This window comes from Dromiciops gliroides, chromosome 6 (genome assembly GCF_019393635.1).
Source record: "Dromiciops gliroides isolate mDroGli1 chromosome 6, mDroGli1.pri, whole genome shotgun sequence".
In the NCBI taxonomy this organism is placed as follows: Eukaryota; Metazoa; Chordata; class Mammalia; order Microbiotheria; family Microbiotheriidae; genus Dromiciops; species Dromiciops gliroides.
The window spans coordinates 39,287,881-39,305,576 of NC_057866.1; the positions used below are offsets into that span (position 1 = coordinate 39,287,881).

The 17,696-nt window shown below is 36.6% G+C and overlaps 1 protein-coding gene across 9 annotated transcripts in view; it reads left to right on the forward strand.

Moving 5' to 3' along the window:
• The window catches only part of IMMP1L (inner mitochondrial membrane peptidase subunit 1), a 100,575-nt gene that overhangs the window by 11,628 nt on the left and 71,251 nt on the right, over nt 1-17,696 (forward strand). For 6 of the 9 annotated variants that reach the window (XM_043969902.1, XM_043969899.1, XM_043969896.1 and 3 more), the window contains one exon: nt 2,993-3,031. The gene's annotated coding sequence lies outside the window, so the exon portion shown is untranslated. Of the gene's footprint in view, nt 1-1,755; nt 1,794-2,992; nt 3,032-17,696 lie in introns of all 9 variants that reach the window. The other 3 variants (XM_043969897.1, XM_043969904.1, XM_043969900.1) reach the window with 1 other exon arrangement.

Below are 17,696 nucleotides of genomic sequence, written 5' to 3' on the forward strand. Positions count from 1 at the left end.
ATTCTAGGAGCACATTTGACCTTATAGGTATCACATGGGGGTGAAATCCATGACTTTACATGTGTATATACTTTATTGTTTTGTTTTTGTTGTTTTGTTTTTGGTTTTTTTGTGAGGCAATTGGGGTTAAGTGACTTGCCCAGGGTCACACAGATAGTAAGTGTTAAATGTCTGAGGCCGGATTTGAACTCAGGTCCTCCTGAATCCAGGGTCGGTGCTCTATCCACTGCGCCACCTAACTGCCTGCCCCCACGTGTTTTTGTTTTTTTGGTGTGTATATACTTTATTTAAAAGAAACTAGATATGTAAAGACATTTGTGGGATGGGGCAAGCCTTGTAGATTAAGGAGGTATTCTTGTGTGAAGAAATTCAGGAACTGTAATTGGGAAACATCATGGAAAATATTTGGAAGGTCAAAGGAGGGAGATGACTGATGAGAGTGAAGGAAGTGCTACTCAATTCTTCATTTGTTTCTGTTTTCTTTGCAAAGGAGAATGACCTTTATCAAAAGAATGACAGAACAAAAATGACCACACAGAAGTGATAGTCAAGACAAGCAAGAAGATAGTTTAAAAAACCAACAACAAACAAAAAACTGTCACCTAACTGTCCTTAATGAACTCAAGTCACCTAGCCTGAGAGACTAATATAGTCAGGATTGACAGATATGATTGCTAGGCCACTTAAAAAAAGATACATTTTTATGGAGAGTTGTTTTTATATCACTTAAATTTATCTCAGCATTCCTTTACTTCCCCCTCCCAGAAAGCTTTTCATGTGACAATTTTTTTAAGAAAAAGAAGAGGAAATAAAACCAATTAGTCTATCAAAAAGTCTGAAAAACTATGCAATGATCTTCACTCCTGGACATCTCACCTCTGCAAAGGAATAGAAGGAGGTGTCTTTTTGGATCTCTGGAACCTGCTTGTTCCTTGCAATTCTGCAGTATTCAGTTTGGATCATTTTGTGGTTCTTTCCATTTATACTATTTAGTCATTATGTATATTTTTCTTTTAGTTCTGCTTTCTGTATCAGTCCATGGAATTCATTCCATACTTCTCTGTATTCATTGTATTTGGCATTTCTTTTTTTTTAACTTTTTTTTTTTGCAGGGCTATGGGGGTTAAGTGATTGGCGTTTCTTTCAACACAGCAATATTACAGTGCTCTCATGTGCTACTGTTTGATAAGCCCCTTCCCAGGGGCTTTGTTTCCATTTCTTTCATACCACAAAAAGTTTTGCAACATATATTTTGGTGTTTATGGAGACTTTCTTCTTATCAATGACTTCCTTGGGATATAAGTTTAGTGGTAGAATCTCTGGAGTTTTGTCACTCTGTTGGCATAAATCCAAATTACTTTTCAAAATGGTTGTATTGGTTGCACTAGTGTTCATATCTTTCTACAACTTCTTCAACATTGACTTTTCATCTTTTGTCATCTTTACTGATTTGATGGGTGTAAGGTTATTTTGGTTTGTATTTCTCTTATTAGTCACTTGGAGCATTTCATATGGTTGTTATTTCAGTTCTCTTGAGAATTGTTTGTTCATATGTACCTACCTATTATCTGTTGGTGAATGGCTGTTGGTTATCTATCTTTTTTATCCCCATATATATGTTATGTATTTTGTAGATATTTGGAATGGGATTGCTCTTTGGACTTTGATATCATTATATAGAAATGCATTTGAATTGTGAGAGTGTAGATTGTAGCCTGCAACTTTGCTCAAGCTGTTGTCTCACTGTTTTCTTAGGATCTTCCAAATATACCATCATATTATCAGTAAATAAGGTTAGTTTCTTTTTCTCCTTTTAGCCTATGTTTATAATTTTAATTTTTTTCTCTCGTTTTATCACTGTTCCTAGCATTTCCAGGTTGATACCAAATAATAGTGATGAGAAGGAACATCTTTGCTTTATTCCTGTATTTATTGGATATGGTTCTAGTATATCTCCATTGCATATGATACTTCCTTTTGATTTTAAGATAGATAATTTTTTGTGATATTAAAAAAAATCCCACTTTGCCTATCCCTTGTAGGTGGGGTTTTTGTTATTGTTGTTATCTTTAGCATAGATGAATGTTGTACTTTGCCAAAGCCTTTTTCTATGTCTGTTGAGACAGAAATCCACCCATGTGGATTTAGAAATTTCTGTTTTTAATTTGATTAATTATGTTGATTGCTTTCCTAATGTCAAACTATTCTTGCTTAATTGGTATAAATCCAACTTGATCATAATGAATGCTTTCTTGAATAAATCACTGTAGTCTGACAAGATTTTGTTTAAAATTTATATTCATTAATAATATCAGTGTATAATTTTTTCCATGTTTTGACTCTGTGTGTGTGTGTGTGTGTGTGTGTATACACAGCATATACATATGTTTATATATATATATATTTTGTTCTGATATAAGGATTCTAGTAAGATGCTTTTTAAATTTCTGAGAATAATTTATAAAGTATGTTTGCTTAATTGTCCTTTAAAGGTCTGATATAACTTTTTTATGAATGCATCAAGACTAGGAGTTTTTTCCTTTTGTATTTCCTGCATACCTAGTTCTTTTTTCCTTTTCTAAGACTGGATTATTTAATATCCCCATTTGGTCTTTTTTGTCACTTTGGATTTTTATACTTTTTGAAGATGTTCCTCTATTTCTGTTGTATTCTCAATTTTTTAGCATATAACTACATAGTACGTTCTGATTTTTAAAAAATTTCTCCCAGTTTTGTTGTGATTTTGCCTTCCTTAGGCAAAATTATTCATTTGATTATCTGCTTTCTTTTTAAATCAGAATAGCTAAAGGTTTATCAATTTTATTAGACTTTTCAAATAACTAGCTTTTACTTTTATTTACAACTTCCATGACTTTTAAAAATTTAATTAGTTTTGTTATCTTCTTTTGTGCTTATTGTAGGCTTGTTTGTTTATTTTCTAATTTTTAAACAATTTATTTTCCATTTATCAGTCTCCTTTCATGTTTTGTAGGGGTATGATTTTCCTGAGGACTGCTTCCCAGAAATTTTGGTATGTTATTTTCATCATTATTACTGTCTTTTATATAATTACTAATTGCTTTTATGCTTTGCTCTTTGATCTACTCATTATTTAGAATTTAATTATAATTCTCCAATTGGGTATGTGTCTTTTGTTTGTGGTCCTGGGACCAATTACAATTTTTATTTCATTTTTGTTTGTAAAAGATGTATTTACTATTTCTGTCTTTTTACTTTTGTTTGCAATATCTCTATGTCTTAAGAAATGGCCAGTTTTTGTAAAAGCCTCATATGGCTTTTACTAGGAAATACATATAGTCCTTTGCAGTTCTATTTAGAAGCTATCTTAAGGCTTTTAGTATTAATTTAAATGATAGTTTTAAAAAAATAAGAAAACTAACCAGATAAAATTGAGAAATAAAAAGGAATAAACAAAACTCTAAATGGAGGGGGGAGGGGGGTTGTGGTTGTGGTGTCAAATGGGAGAGAGGGAGTATAAAGAAAGAGAGAGCTGATGGGAATAAGGACAGCTTTGTTTAGTTCTATATTTTTGTTTTTGTTTAGCATTTTTGTTCTACTTAACTGAGAGGATATTGAAATTTTGGGTCACTCTTGTGTTAGTCTTTTTATTCTGTATCTCAGTTAATATATTTTTTTAAATTTACAAACTAAGACATTTCAGGTATATCAGTTTAATTATGATATTGGGTTTTTTCCTATGTTCCTTTCAGCTTAATGTAGTTTCCTTATTAATTCACCTTTTAATTCTTTGAATGTAGTAAATTTGTTTTTTCAGCTCCTCATTTTCATTCTATATATGTGTTTAAATGTGTTTCTTGTAAGCAACAGATTGTGGGGTTTTGTTTTCTTATCCAATCTGTCACCCTTTTGCATCTTATTGGATTGTTTAAAATGTTCACAATTAAAGTTATGAAAGTTAGATATATACTTTCCTCTATTCATTTCTAACATTAGGGTTTTTTTCTAAATTATGAATTTTTTCTTCCTCTTTTGCTGTAAATACAATACTGTGTATTTTTTAGCTTTTTGTTTGTTTATTTGCAGGGCAATGAGGGTTAAGTGACTTGCCCAGGGTCACACAGCTAGTGTCAAGTGTCTGAAACAGATTTGAACTCAGGTCCTCCTAAATCCATGACCAGTGCTTTATCCACTTCGCCACTTAGCTGCCCCAGCTTTTTTGTTTTTAAGAAGACCCTATTATCACCAGTTCTCTACCCTCATTTCACTGTACCACCGCCCCTTTTTGGAATTTTGTTTATTTCTTTATCTTGCTTGCATTTATTTAGTTATTTAGTTCTTACCTTCTTTTTTTTTTTAAACTCATTTAATAATCAAGTAGAACCCCCCTTTTTCTCTTTCCCTTCAATTTGTTTTTTAGAATTTTTTTCATATTTTCCTTCCTTTGCCTTCATCTAGAAAAGGTTCCTTTCCCTCATTTTCTTCGTTATTTATCTTTTCTTTCTGTCTATTCTAGACTTTTATTCTTTGACTCATACCCTTATGCTTATTTAGTCCTTTATTTTGTCTTTATCATTATAGAAGTACATTTTTAAGGTATCGTTTTTGAGTTCACTTATTTGAGCAGTTTTTGTTATTGCCTTGTAGATCTTGTCCCCTGACTCCCTTTTTCTCTGTTTTGCCTCACTTTTATTTTTTATTTTTTAAAAATAATAAACATTTTGATTTATAGTTTTGAGTTCTACTTTTCATCCCTCTTTCCTTCCCTCCCCTCCTCCTTCCCTGAAGTGGTAAGCAATCAGATATGGGTTATACCTGAACAATTATGTAAAACATTACCACACTAATCATTTAATACAAGAAAACTTAAAAGAAAAAAATGAAAGAGTAAAAATAGCCTGCTTCAGTCTGTGTTCAATCAATATCAGTTCTTTCTTTGGAGGTAGATAGTATGTTTCATCATTAGTCCTTTGGGATTGTTTTGGATCATTGTATTGCTGAGAATAGTTGTCACTCACAGTTATTTAATGATGTCTCTCACTATATTGTTGTTGTCTTTGGTTGCAGTGGGTTTTTTTAATCCTTCTTGTATTTTATGTGTTCTGAGGTGTTTGAGAAGGCAGTAATCTCATCGGGTCTGATTATCTTTCTAAGAATGTTTGGAAAGATGTTTTCTTATTGTGCATGCATCTTTTGTTGGTTAGGCTTAGATTTTCAGGCTAAGTCACTTGGGCTACATTTTGAGATCCATTGCTTTTCAGAACCTAATCAAGAAAACAAGGTATTAGAGCCCTGATTTTGCCAGTTTTCAAAGTGTAAAATGCTCATAGTGAAAATTTAATAGTTGGCTTTCATGAGCTGGTTTGAGCTGACTCCAGCACACACCCATCACTATACTACAATTTAATAGAAACTCAGAAGAGAATATTTCTACAATAAGTAAAAGTAAAAGTGCAGAAAATTTGCTAGTCCTCTCCAAAAATAGGTGGAAGAAAAGAAGGAAAAAAGATGAAATTAGAGCACTTAAGGGGAAAAAAATGGAAGAATAAACAGCTCAGAAAAAAGTTGAAAAACCTTACCCAAGTAGTGAACTCCCTGAAAAACACAATGGAGGAAAACTCAATTAACTCCATGAGAATGAATGAATGACAGAGTGCTTACAGTAAGCACATTATTGAAGTTTTCAATTAGAGATTTCTTTCATCAATTTACCAGTGGCTCTTTCTATATTTACTTTGTTATTTGGTTCTAAGAGATCTGGACAGTTTCTTTTTGAAATATATTATCCATTATTTTTCCCCTGAATGTTTAAGGGGTCAACTTCTTAATTTATTTCATCACAGCCTGCTTTTTTTAGTTCAGATGGTTTTGATGATCATAATAACTAGTATTTACATTGTGTTTTAAGATTTGCAAAGCACTTCACAAATATCTCATTTGATCTTTATAACATCCCCGGAAAGTGGGTGCTATTATTATCCCCATTTTACAGTTGATGAAACTGAGACAGACAGAAGATAAGTGACTTGCCCAGGGCTCATAGGAATAGTAACTGTCTGAGGCTGAATTCTCCATAATTAAATGATAGGGTTATTAATGGAAATGATGCTCAAGAAACATTACTATCTTCTTGGCTACTGAGCGTTTCTGTTTGCCTTGCAGCTGAAACCTCATATTGGTATTGTCTCCCCAAATCAAATGTGAGAGCCGAGACCTCACTTTTTGAATACCCAGCATTTAGCATATTTGATGTGTTCTAATTTCATCTTTTTCTCTCTTCCACCTATTTTTGGAGAGGACTAGCAAATTTTTTGCACTTGTACTTTTACTTATTGTAAAAATATTCTCTTCTTAGCTTCTATTAAATTGTAGTATTTCCTCTTTGTATTTTTTTTTTCATGTTTACTTTTGTCATCAGCCTCAGTTTCTGGATTAAGACCTGAGCTAGGGCCAGGTTTTGCTTCTTTCCAAACCTTTTTGTAGGGTAATAAGATCCTGTTTGGTCCTGTCTCCTCTGGATGTTACTGTTATTACAGTATTTCTGGATGGGGTTACTGGGACCCAGCTCCAACCTCTGCTGTAATGGCTTGTAGGGTCTTTTTTCTTAGTATTGCTCTGTGATTGTGTTGGCTTTCACCCTCTCTGTCTCTTTTAATTTTCACGATTTTCTTTTCTTTTTCCTTCTTTCTTTTTTTTTGGGGGGGGGGGTGAGGCAATTGGGGTTAAGTGACTTGCCCAGGGTCACACAGCTAGTAAGTGTTATGTGTCTGAGGTCGGATTTGAACTCAGATTCTCCTGACTCCAGGGCTGGTGCTCTATCCACTCCGCCACCTAGCTGCCCCAAATTTTCACAATTTTCAGTTGAGAGTTGATTCTTTTCCCTGTTGTGGTCAACAAGTTCCACTCAGATGTTGGAGATGGTGCTAATCTCAGGACTGTCTGACCCCCATCCCCCAGCATGCATGCAGTCCCTGAGCTGAACATATTTCTGTCTGTGACTCCAAGTGCTCCAAAGTGTGCACTTCCTCACCCTCTGTCTCTGCCCAGTGACCTGTGGGGGTTGGTCATGCCCCTCACTGCTGTTCCGACAGAGCAGCACTAAGATCCCTGTGGCTTCAGCCATCCCATCACCTAAAGTTTGGACTGGTTTCCCTCTCTCTCAGGTATCCTTATTCAAAAAGTTGGTCCATAGAAGACTCTTTGAGGTCAACTGGGTTCAGCCCCCCTAGTAAATGCCTACTCAGGGCCCAAAGGAGACAGGGCACATTTAGGGCAACTTGGACTTCTTCCATCTACTTTTCATGACTTCTTACTGAGCGTAATTTGTCTTCCTGCCATCTTCTTTGGTGTCTTAAAACGTGTACCTAAAATACTTACATCTTAAAATATGCAACTTTAAAAAGACAACAATATTTTACAAATTTTACTTTAAAATGTTTTTCCTGACATGAGAGGTTTTTAAATGTTTTCTAGCATATTATACATATTACTTCCAATTTGATATTAAAAAACTAAAAAGTAAATGATGTATTTTTCAGTTTTTTATTGATGCAATCTAAATTAGTTCATCTGAAAATAAGTGAATCACTAGCATATTAGGGTATGACTGCTGATCTTCTGCTTCAGTGAGTCCTGGGACACTGAAAACAACACCACAATCTGGAATCTCGTTTTAATATACATTCCGTCAATCATTTCTGAACTGTCTAAAAGATTGGTGATCATCTAAATCTTGTACTGATGGTCTGGAGCTCAGTTCCCTACTCACGACGAGGTACTTGTAAAGCAAAGCTTTTCCGAACGTTTTCCAGGCTCCTTCAATCCTGCTTCCCTTGCTTCAGTAATTCAGAGATCTCTGATTTCATCAGTGGAAGTACTTTTCTCACTGACTGACCTCTCTACCATTGATAGTAAGGACATAGATAGAAGTCTATGCCCAAACTGTAGTGTTTCCACTTATATGTGATCACCTTATTTCTGTCCCAAGCTGGGGTTTCTAATATATTGCTACTTATAAATTAGAAGCTTTAGCACTAGTTTGGTGCTGTGATGAAATCATGAGATTTAGCAGATACTCAAAGACCCACCTGGAGATTAATCTAGACTGATTGACTCAAGTGAGAGGGATTCACTGCTGATTAGCCTACTTCGAGTTACCTGGATTGTAATCACACCTTGAGAACACCTTCAGAACCAATGGTTTGGATGATGCCAGCCAATCAGCTTGAAGCAGTGTGTAAGGACCGCCTCTGTTCCAGACCTATAAAAAACTTCCACAATCAGCTTGCTGGGGAGTTCCTGATTAAAGCAGGCTCCTGGAGGAGGACTGCAAGAAGAACCCAAGCAGGCTGGAACTCTAGGCTAGACTGGTGCTGAAGCTTCTGATTTAAGGCGACCACAATTTAGATTTTAAACGTCACAGAGCATTAAGCATTTATTAAAGCATACCAAATATTAGTAAAGAGAACACTTGGCTCAGAGAGTTAAGAAGGCCTCTCTAGCCTAGAGGAGAGAGAGAGCTCAGCCTGGCTTCCTTTTCTCCAAGTCCTCTTCCAAAAGCGCATCTGAGAGTGTGTGTGTGATGTTATGGTGGAAAGAGAAATAGATTTGGAAATGATCTGGGTTTGAATTTCATCTCCAGTATTAAACTGTGAGTCTGAGGAAATCATAGAACTTTTGAGAATTAGTTTCATCTCTAAAATGAAGATAACATGCATAGTACCTTCCCCTTGCAGGGGGAATTAGTGCATGTGAAGAACTTTGCATTGATGGTTCTGATTTTGCTGATGTAGCTGCTTCCCCCAGTGACATAGTTTGGGATTCTTCCCTAGCCCCTGGGCCTCTTTGTGTTCTCCCATAAATTTTCCATAGGAAGTCTGCTGATAGTGCTGAGGGATTTTGCTAGTTCTCTTTAAATTTAACTGACAGCCCTAATGAAACACTCAGCTTTGGCCACCTAACTAGCCCATTGTCTTTTTTAGCTTGTGTTGGTTAGTACTATATGCTTCTCGGTTGTACTTTGGAATTTCAAATTCTTTGGAGATTCTGGCAATATGTAACTTGCACTGATACAGCATAACCAAAAGAAAATTGGCATTAAAACCATGGACCTCTGAGAGAGAAGCATGTGGATATTGCAAGGGCAGTGGGATTCTCTAGAGCGATCCAGCCTCTTCTCCTCTTCATTTCTGTGCCAGCAGATTATCCATGCAAAGTATCTGTTCAAGGCATTAGTTACCAAAGAATCAACTCAACTCTGAGGTTTGCCCATCTAAGTGTATGAATATCATGGTATGGAAAACAGGAGTTCTTTATCCAGTTGGTTTTTCTAGTGGAGATACATAGGTGCTAGTAGTTGTATCTCCTTTAGTGGTATCAGCAATATTCTAGTACTTTGTGAAGTCAGCATAATATGATTCACAAACAGCAGCTAGAAAACCTTACCCTAAAAGGAAATCTCTTTCATTTGTACAGATTGATAGACATATCCATGATAGTAGCAAATGCCTCAGGGACGACATCTCTCTGCTTTTTTGTCTTGACTGACAGTAGTGATCCGAAGTCTTGTACAAAGTTATGTCCAAGTCTTTCAAGGACTCTTTTAGGGTTTAGGCATGTGCATGAGAGATACCTTATTAGAGGAGAAAGAACAATTGTTGACAGCTTTCCTCTATAACTCTCAATACTACTGAGGAGATAAAGACCTTTGGAGAATGTGGGCTATGAATGAGTTACCCTTAGGCAAAGCCTTCCTCAGCTAGAGTCGGATATCTCAAGTCACTCTAGAGTTCTGCCGTGGGGTAGGGTGTGTTTCCACCTCATGACTTGTAGACTTCTGTTCCCAAAACTGAAACTTTACTGCCTTCTTCCAAACAGTGTTACAACCCAACCCCTTCCAGAGTCCTGGCCTAGATCCAGACTGTCATCCTTAGGGTCCTTGCTCTGGCACTGTTCTCCTCTTCTGTCACAAGTGCCAGCCCTTACCTGCTTTTCCAGTTATCTATCTCTCTGACAAAGCCTTTTCCTGTGCCCACAGATTCATGCTCCATAATTAATATATGTGACAAGTAAAATTAAATGTGGTGGCCCTATTACTGTCCCTAGTGTAGGGAAAATTAGCTGGGGTTTCTAATACAGTTGTTACTTAGAAATTAGAGGCTACTCCACCAGTTTGGGGCATTAAGCATTTATTAAAGTATATTAGATATTAGTAAAGAGAGAACACGTGGAGTTCAGAAAGTTCAGAAGCTCTCACATACCTAGAACAAAGCACTGCCACCACCTCTGAGTCTCAGACCAAAAAGAGGAAGATCCTGTCCCTGTCAGAGCAGAAGCTACCTGTGGGGCCTGAAGAGAGGCAGTCCCTACACACCACTCCAAGCTAATTGGCCAGGATCACCCAAATCCATTGCTTCATTGGATTTGAGGGTGGTCTATGAGTAGACTGTGCCGAGGTCAGAGTTCAGATCTTCTGGTGGGAACAAGGCTTTCAAGTTACGTGTGGTTTTGAGTGAGGTAACTTCCTGCCTCTGAGCTGACCTTAAGAAAGGTCAGCCAGGCTCTCTCAGCAGGGGGGGCCCCTGGAAGTCCCCAAACCCCTGTTATTAATAATTTTCTCACACCACAAATTCATGCTCCAATATTAATAAACTTTCTTTCATCTTCCTTTCTCACATCTTCGGTCTTCTAGTCTTCAGTGAAATCTATCTCCCTTCTAATGATCCTGTTACCCTCACTACTCTTTGTACCCTTAGTACTGGTTACACTTTTCTCGGATACACCCGAATTACTTGCTCTTGTTAGGGAGCCAGAATACTTTTTGTTCTCTATTGCTCCTCTGAGATCCTCTCTTAATCACCTTCGCTAAGCAACCTCTCTTCCACTGAGAATCAAATCCAGATTTGTCAGCATTGTATTTGTTACATCTTCTCTATTGCTTGTGAATGAATCCAACTCTATACCACCCTCTATCTTCAAACCCCTCGCCCCCTCGTCCTTTCACCCATCACGTGTTGCCAAACTCCGGTCCCGGGTTACTCCCAGCGTCTGCATCTTCTACTGCTTTATTGCCGACTCCAGTGGCTTCTTCCCGATTCTCTTGCTCCTTGACCTGTCTCCAGCCTCTCTAGGTTTTGGGGACACCACTGATTCTTTTCCTGTCTATCCCACCCATCTATTTGTGTTTGTCTCCTTTGCTGGATACTCATCTACATCATGTCCTGTATAGGTGTATAGGTATCCCCCAGAGCTCTGTCCTGGGCCTTCTTCTTCCTCTAAACCAAAGGTTCTTAAACTGTGTGTTACGGCCCCATATGGGGTCATGTAACTGAATGTGGGGGTCATGAAAAACTTGGCAACAGTAAAAGGTTATGCATACCTATTTAAAATACCTGTATACCCAGGGTCACATAAAAATTTCATGGGTGAAAAGGGGTCCTGAGTGGAAAAAACTTAAGAAGCCCTTCTCTAAACCACTTCATTTGTTGATTTCATTGGCTCCCAAGGATCTGACAACTTTATACTGATGCTCCTCTGAGATCTGAGGATCCACTGATCCTGCCCTAGCTCTCTAATGACCTCTGACCTCTCATTTCTAATTGCCTTTTAGATAGTTTGAACTGGATGTCCTGTAGACGTCTTAAACTCAGAAGTCCCAAACAGAACTCGTTTTTCCTCCTGAACCCTTCCTACCTCCTACCTTCCCTGTTACTTTAGAGGGCAATACCGTTCTCAGACTCACAACCTAGTTGTCGTCCTCAACTCCTCGCTGTCTCCTTATTTTTGCTCAGTCATTCCCTAGTGTCTGACTCTACATGGCTCCATGGGCTTTTGCCCATTGGGTTTTCTTGGCAAAAATACTGGAGTCATTTGCCATTCCTTCTCTTATGTGCCCCCGTTTTACAGATAAGGAACTCGGGCAAGTAGGGGCTTAAGTGACTTGCCCAGGGTCACACAGAAATGTCTGAGGCTGAATTTGAACTCACATCTTCCTGACTCCAAGCTTGGTGCTCTATCCACTGTACCATCCAGCTGCTCTTCTCTATATCCTACTTTCCCCCATATTCAATCTATTACCAAATACTATCATTTCACCTTTGCCACATCTCTCAAATTTACCTCATTTTTTATATCTGACATTGCCACTACAATGGAGCAAGCCCTTATCATCTCACACCTGGATTATCCAAATAGCCTACTGGTGAGTCAGATACCTTAAGTCTCTCCCATTCCAATCCATCCTCATGCAGCCATTACTCCCCACTGAATGCGTTCCAGTGGACTCCCTATTGCCTCCAGGAGCAAATACAAAATGCTCTATTTGCCATTCAAGGTACTTTATAACCAGCCCCCTCTTACCCTTCATGTCTTTTTGTGCCTTGTCCCCAGCACAAGCATTTTGATTCATCGACCCTGGTGTCCTTGTAGTTTCATGAATAAGATGGTTCTACTCCAGAAGTTTTCTCTGGCTGCCCTCAGGTCTAGTATGTTTTTCTTCTTCAACTCCGCCTACGAACATCCCTCTCTCCTTTATGTCCCAACTAAAATCCCATCTACGGTATCAGGGCCTCTTAAACTTTTCCCACAGGCAATCCCTTTTCACCTGAGAAATGTTCCACACCCCCAGGTCTGTGGGCATTTAAATAAGTTTACATGACCTTTGAGTGTTGCCAGATTTGTCATTGTTAGCCCACACTGCTCAAAGCCTCTTCCAAACATTCCTAGTTCTAGTGCTTTCCCTTGGTTAACTATGTCCTAGTTAGAGCTCACTTGTAAATATTTGCTCCCTTGTTGTTTCCCCCATTGGCTTGTGAGCTACAGGGCAGAGAGAGATGGTCCTTTGCCTCTTTTTGTATCTCCAGTGCTTAGCACAGTGCCCGACATATTAAAGTAGGCACTTAACAAATATCAACTGACCCAGTGACTATTTATGTGCTGCTGAAAGGAGCTGGAGGAAATGATGAAAGCACGCTGACATGACACCAACACCCCCCAATGTTATTTTATCTAAAATGGGGCTTTATTGTAGCAAATCAAACATTCTACTCCTCTTCAGTTGATTCACCAGCACACTCTCCACAGCCACTTTTCTCTTACTATTGTCTTTCCTCTCAGCTGAGCACGGACACAACTAAGAATATTCAGTAAGAACTCTTCCTTTCCCCCTCCTCTCACATCACTGAGATACCTTCCCTCTGTGGATCTGTAGCTATGCCATTTTGAGGATCACTCCATTTTGTTTACATATATTTGTTGTACTCTCCCATTAGTGCTCGCAATGCAGGAAACCCCAAATAGGACATGCCATCGTAACTTATTCTGAAAGACAGTTTACATCCTTCCTTCCATACTGTTATGCAGAAACCCTTAACTCTGAAACTGGGTCCAAAGGTTATTGCAACATGTCTGCTTCAAGCCCCAGCAACAGGGACCTTGACCTGAACCCCCTAACCAGTTCTTCACTGCTCAAAACCTATATAAACGTTGTGTATTGTTCATTTCGGGAGTCTTTGCCTCTTTGGATGAGAAAGCAACAAAGAAACATTACTGCATGGGATACTTGGTCATCTGTCCTTCAGTGCTCATCCATGGATGAGCTTTTACAAAAAGATGAACATGAAGATAATTGCAGTCTATTTAGTGAACTTCTAAATATGAATAAACAAATAAAATCAACATTTTTAATACTCAATGACATCAATACAAAGGTAGCTAGAAGGGAGGAGAGTAAAAAAATGTATTAAAAAAGTATTGTTTAAAAGTAAGAAAAAAGGAAAATCAAGGGCTTATGTACTATATCATGCCAAAGTGTCAAGAATCAGCTTTTCCTTAAGAAGAGATTTGGGAGGTTGTGGATATGATGAGCACCCAATAACATGTAGAAAACAAAATACTTTATTGTAACAGGACACTAGCTGGTTAATTACATGATTCCAGTTATTTTTGCAATCAGACCACTGATTTGTTGAAGATAAAACCCAATATCAAATTTGAAAGAAAATTCCCCAAAATATAGTATGAAATTGGGTAAATTTCAATTTTTTGCTTCTGGAAAATGGATCTAAAAATGCATTAATATCTACTATTAACATTTCTTCAGGAAGTTTAACTGATAGAAATCAGTTACTATAAGGAGACATAAAAAGCCTTACAAACTACCCTATTAAGCAAATTCAAAAGTTTAGATATGACCATTACTCTTCACTCTGCTTTTGTTTGATCTTACAGCCAATTTCTTTACTTCTTTGGGCCTTAGTTTCCTCATTGATAGAAGTGAAGTTACTGGGCTAGATCAATCAGTAAGAATTCATAAAGCATATACTGTTATGTGCCAAGAGCTGTGCTAGATGCTTCAGATACAAATTCAAAGAATGAGACACTCTCCTTTTTCATTGTTTAAATATTATTGTTTAAAAATTCTAAATTTGATGACTATAAAAAGAACATTTTTATATATAAAGATGAAAGAAGATCATTTGGAAAAACTGAAATCTGTTATATATAGCTTTCTCTTAAAAAAATGAAATGATGTTATTTTCAAAACTGTCCTTGAATTTAGAACCGTGCCCCCAAGTTACTAAACTGTGTTTCTATTTCAACCCAATTATACCATTACTTGGCTTGTATGCACTAAGAGAAAATAACCCATATGTTGAAAAATATTTAAAACAGCTCTTTTTATAATCATAAAGAAAGGGAAACTAAGGGAATTTATCAGTTAAAGAATGGCAGAACAAATTTTGGTATATAAATATGATAAAATATTAATGTGGCATAAGAAATTATAAAGGGATGGTTTCAGAGGAACCTGACTAGACTTATATGAAGTAATGCATAATGAAGTGATCAGAACCTAGAAACAGTTTATAAAAATTATATAAATTCATATAATTAAATTATAAAATTATAGATAATTATAGAAATATAAAAATTATAATAACAATATAAAGAAAAATAACCTTGTAGATGTGTTGCTGAAGCAAGCACAAGAAAAACAACTTTGAAAGACTTCTGAATTCTGATCAATGTGGTAACCAATCATGATTTTTAAAAATTTTATTTTCAGGGGGCAGCTAGGTGGCACAGGTGGATAAAGCACCAGCCCTGGATTCAAGAGGACATGAGTTCAAATCCGGCCTCAGACACTTGACACTTACTAGCTGTGTGACCCTGGGCAAGTCACTTAACCCTCATTGCCCCACAAAAAAAAAAAAAAGCAAGAAAATAATATGAAAAATTTTATTTTCAGTTAACAAAACTCTTACTTTCTGTTCCCTTCAACTCTTTCCCTCACCCAACCCTGCATTCCCCATTGAGAGAAAAGGGGGGAAAAGCCATTGTAACAGTTATGGATAATCTTTTAAAAGTCTCCTCAGTAACCGTGTCTGCAGAATATGTCTCAGTCTGCACTGAGTATATCACCTTTGTCAAGAGGTGGGTTGCAAGATTCATCAGAGTTCCTAAGGAATCGTTGATGATCATTACATTGATCAGAGTTCTTAAGTCTTTCAAACTTGTCATTACAATGTTTTTGTTATTAAATAAATTGTTCTCCTGGTTCTGTTTATTTCACATTTCATCAGTTTAAACAAATCTTCCCAGGTTTCTCTGAAATTATCTTGTTCATCATTTCATAAAGCGTTATAGTATTCCATTACATTCATGTAGATAGAGCACCAGGACTGAAGTCAAGATGACTTGAGTTCAAATTTGGCCACAGACATTTACTAGCTATGTGACCCTGGGAAAATCATTTAACCATGTTTGCCTCAGTTTCCTCATCTGTAAAATGAGCTGAAGAAGGAAATGTTAAACCACTCCAGTATCCTTGCCAAGAAAACTCCAAGGACAGTGTAAAATACTCCAGTATCTTAGCCAAATGGGATCATAAAGAATCAGACATGACTGAAACAACTATATAACAACAAATATTCATATACAACAATTTATTCAGCCATTTGATGCCCCCACCCCCTTTGTTTCCAGTTCTTTGCCACCACAAAAAAAAAAAAGCTTCTCTAAATATTTTTGTAATATGAGTCCTTTAAACTTTCTTTGAACTCTGGGGTATAGGACTAGTAGTGCTAATGCTGGATCAAAGGGCATGCACAGTTTAATTCATATATGTGTGTGTGTAAATAAAACTTTTTGGTCATCTTTTTGGTTATCTTTACCAATCTGAGGAGTGGGAGGTGGGACTTCAGAGTGCTTTAATTTGCATTTCTCTGTTTTTGATTGGGCACATTTACTTAACAGGTCTATTGATAACTTGGATTTCTTTCCTTAAGAACTGATTATATATTTCCTTTGACCATTTATCAATTGAGGAATGGCTTTTTTTATAAATGTGAATCACTTTTGTATCTTTGAAATGAGTGTGTGTTTATGTGTATATAAAAACTTGCTGCACGAAATCTTTTTCCCCAATTTTGTCTTTTTCTTTTCATTTTAGCTGCATTGGGTTTTGTTTGTAGAAAAAACTTTACTTTTATATTTAATCAGATTGTCCAGTTTTTCTTCTGTGATTCTCTCCTTCATTTGTTTGGTAATGAACTCTTCCTCCATCCATATATGTAAAGAGTACTTTCTTCCATCCTCTTCCAAGTTATTTATGATGTCATCCTTTGTTTATGTCATGTATCCATTTGGGGCATATCCTGTTATATGGTATGAGATGTTGGGTTACCTAGTTTCTACTAGATTGTTTTCCAGTTTTCCCAGCAGCTTTTCTCAGATAGTGAGTTGCTATTCCAATATCTGAATTCTCTGGGTTTATCAAACACTAGCCTGCTATGTTCATTTGTTTCTTCATTTTCTGTACCTAATTTGTTCTGCTGATTAACCTCTTTATTTCTTAACCAGTACCAAACTACTTTGATGATTACTGCTTTGTAGTGTAGTTTGAGATCTGGTACTGCTAGTTCCCATTCCATTCCATTATTTTCATGAGTTCCCTTTAGATTTTTTACCTTTTGTTCTACCAGATAAATTTTATTTTCCTAGTTTTATGAAATAATCTTTTGGTAGTTTGAATACTATGACACTGAATTAGTAAATTAATTCAGATAGTATTCTTATTTCTTTTATATTGGTTTGGCCTAACCATGAAATGACCAAGCACAATTTGAGAGTACCAATGATATATTATCTACTTCCTGATAGAGATGAAGAACTTAAAATACAGAATATGTAACATACCTTTTTGAACTTGACCCATGTGGGAATTTGTTTTGCTTGATTACATGTATTTGTTAGAAGTGTTTTACCCTTCTCCTTCTTATTGTTCTTGTTGTTCTTGTTTTCTTCTTGTTCTTGTTTCTTGTTCTTCAGTTGGGAGTGGGGACAGAGGGGTCTGGGTATAGGCTCTTCCAAACAAACAAAAATTGAGAAGCAATCAGAAAGAAAGCCAGGAGGGATTAGAGATAAGTAGAACAGCTTTGAAAATTACTTATTGAAGTTACCATTATTCAAAAAGTGAAGTAAGCTTTACATAACGGACATTTCCAATTTCACACGTACCATATTCTTGTTCTGTTCTACAGCATAGGAAATGCTCATTTTAGTGGGTGTTTTTTAGGTTCAGTTTTGTCGTTTTTTGTTTTTTGTTTTTTTTTTTTTTCAGAAGAAAGCTATCTTGATTGTCTTTCTGCACTTCATTTCTCTTCTGGGCATATGGAAAAAATACTTCTTTGATCCTTCTTTCTTGTCTTTTTTTTTTT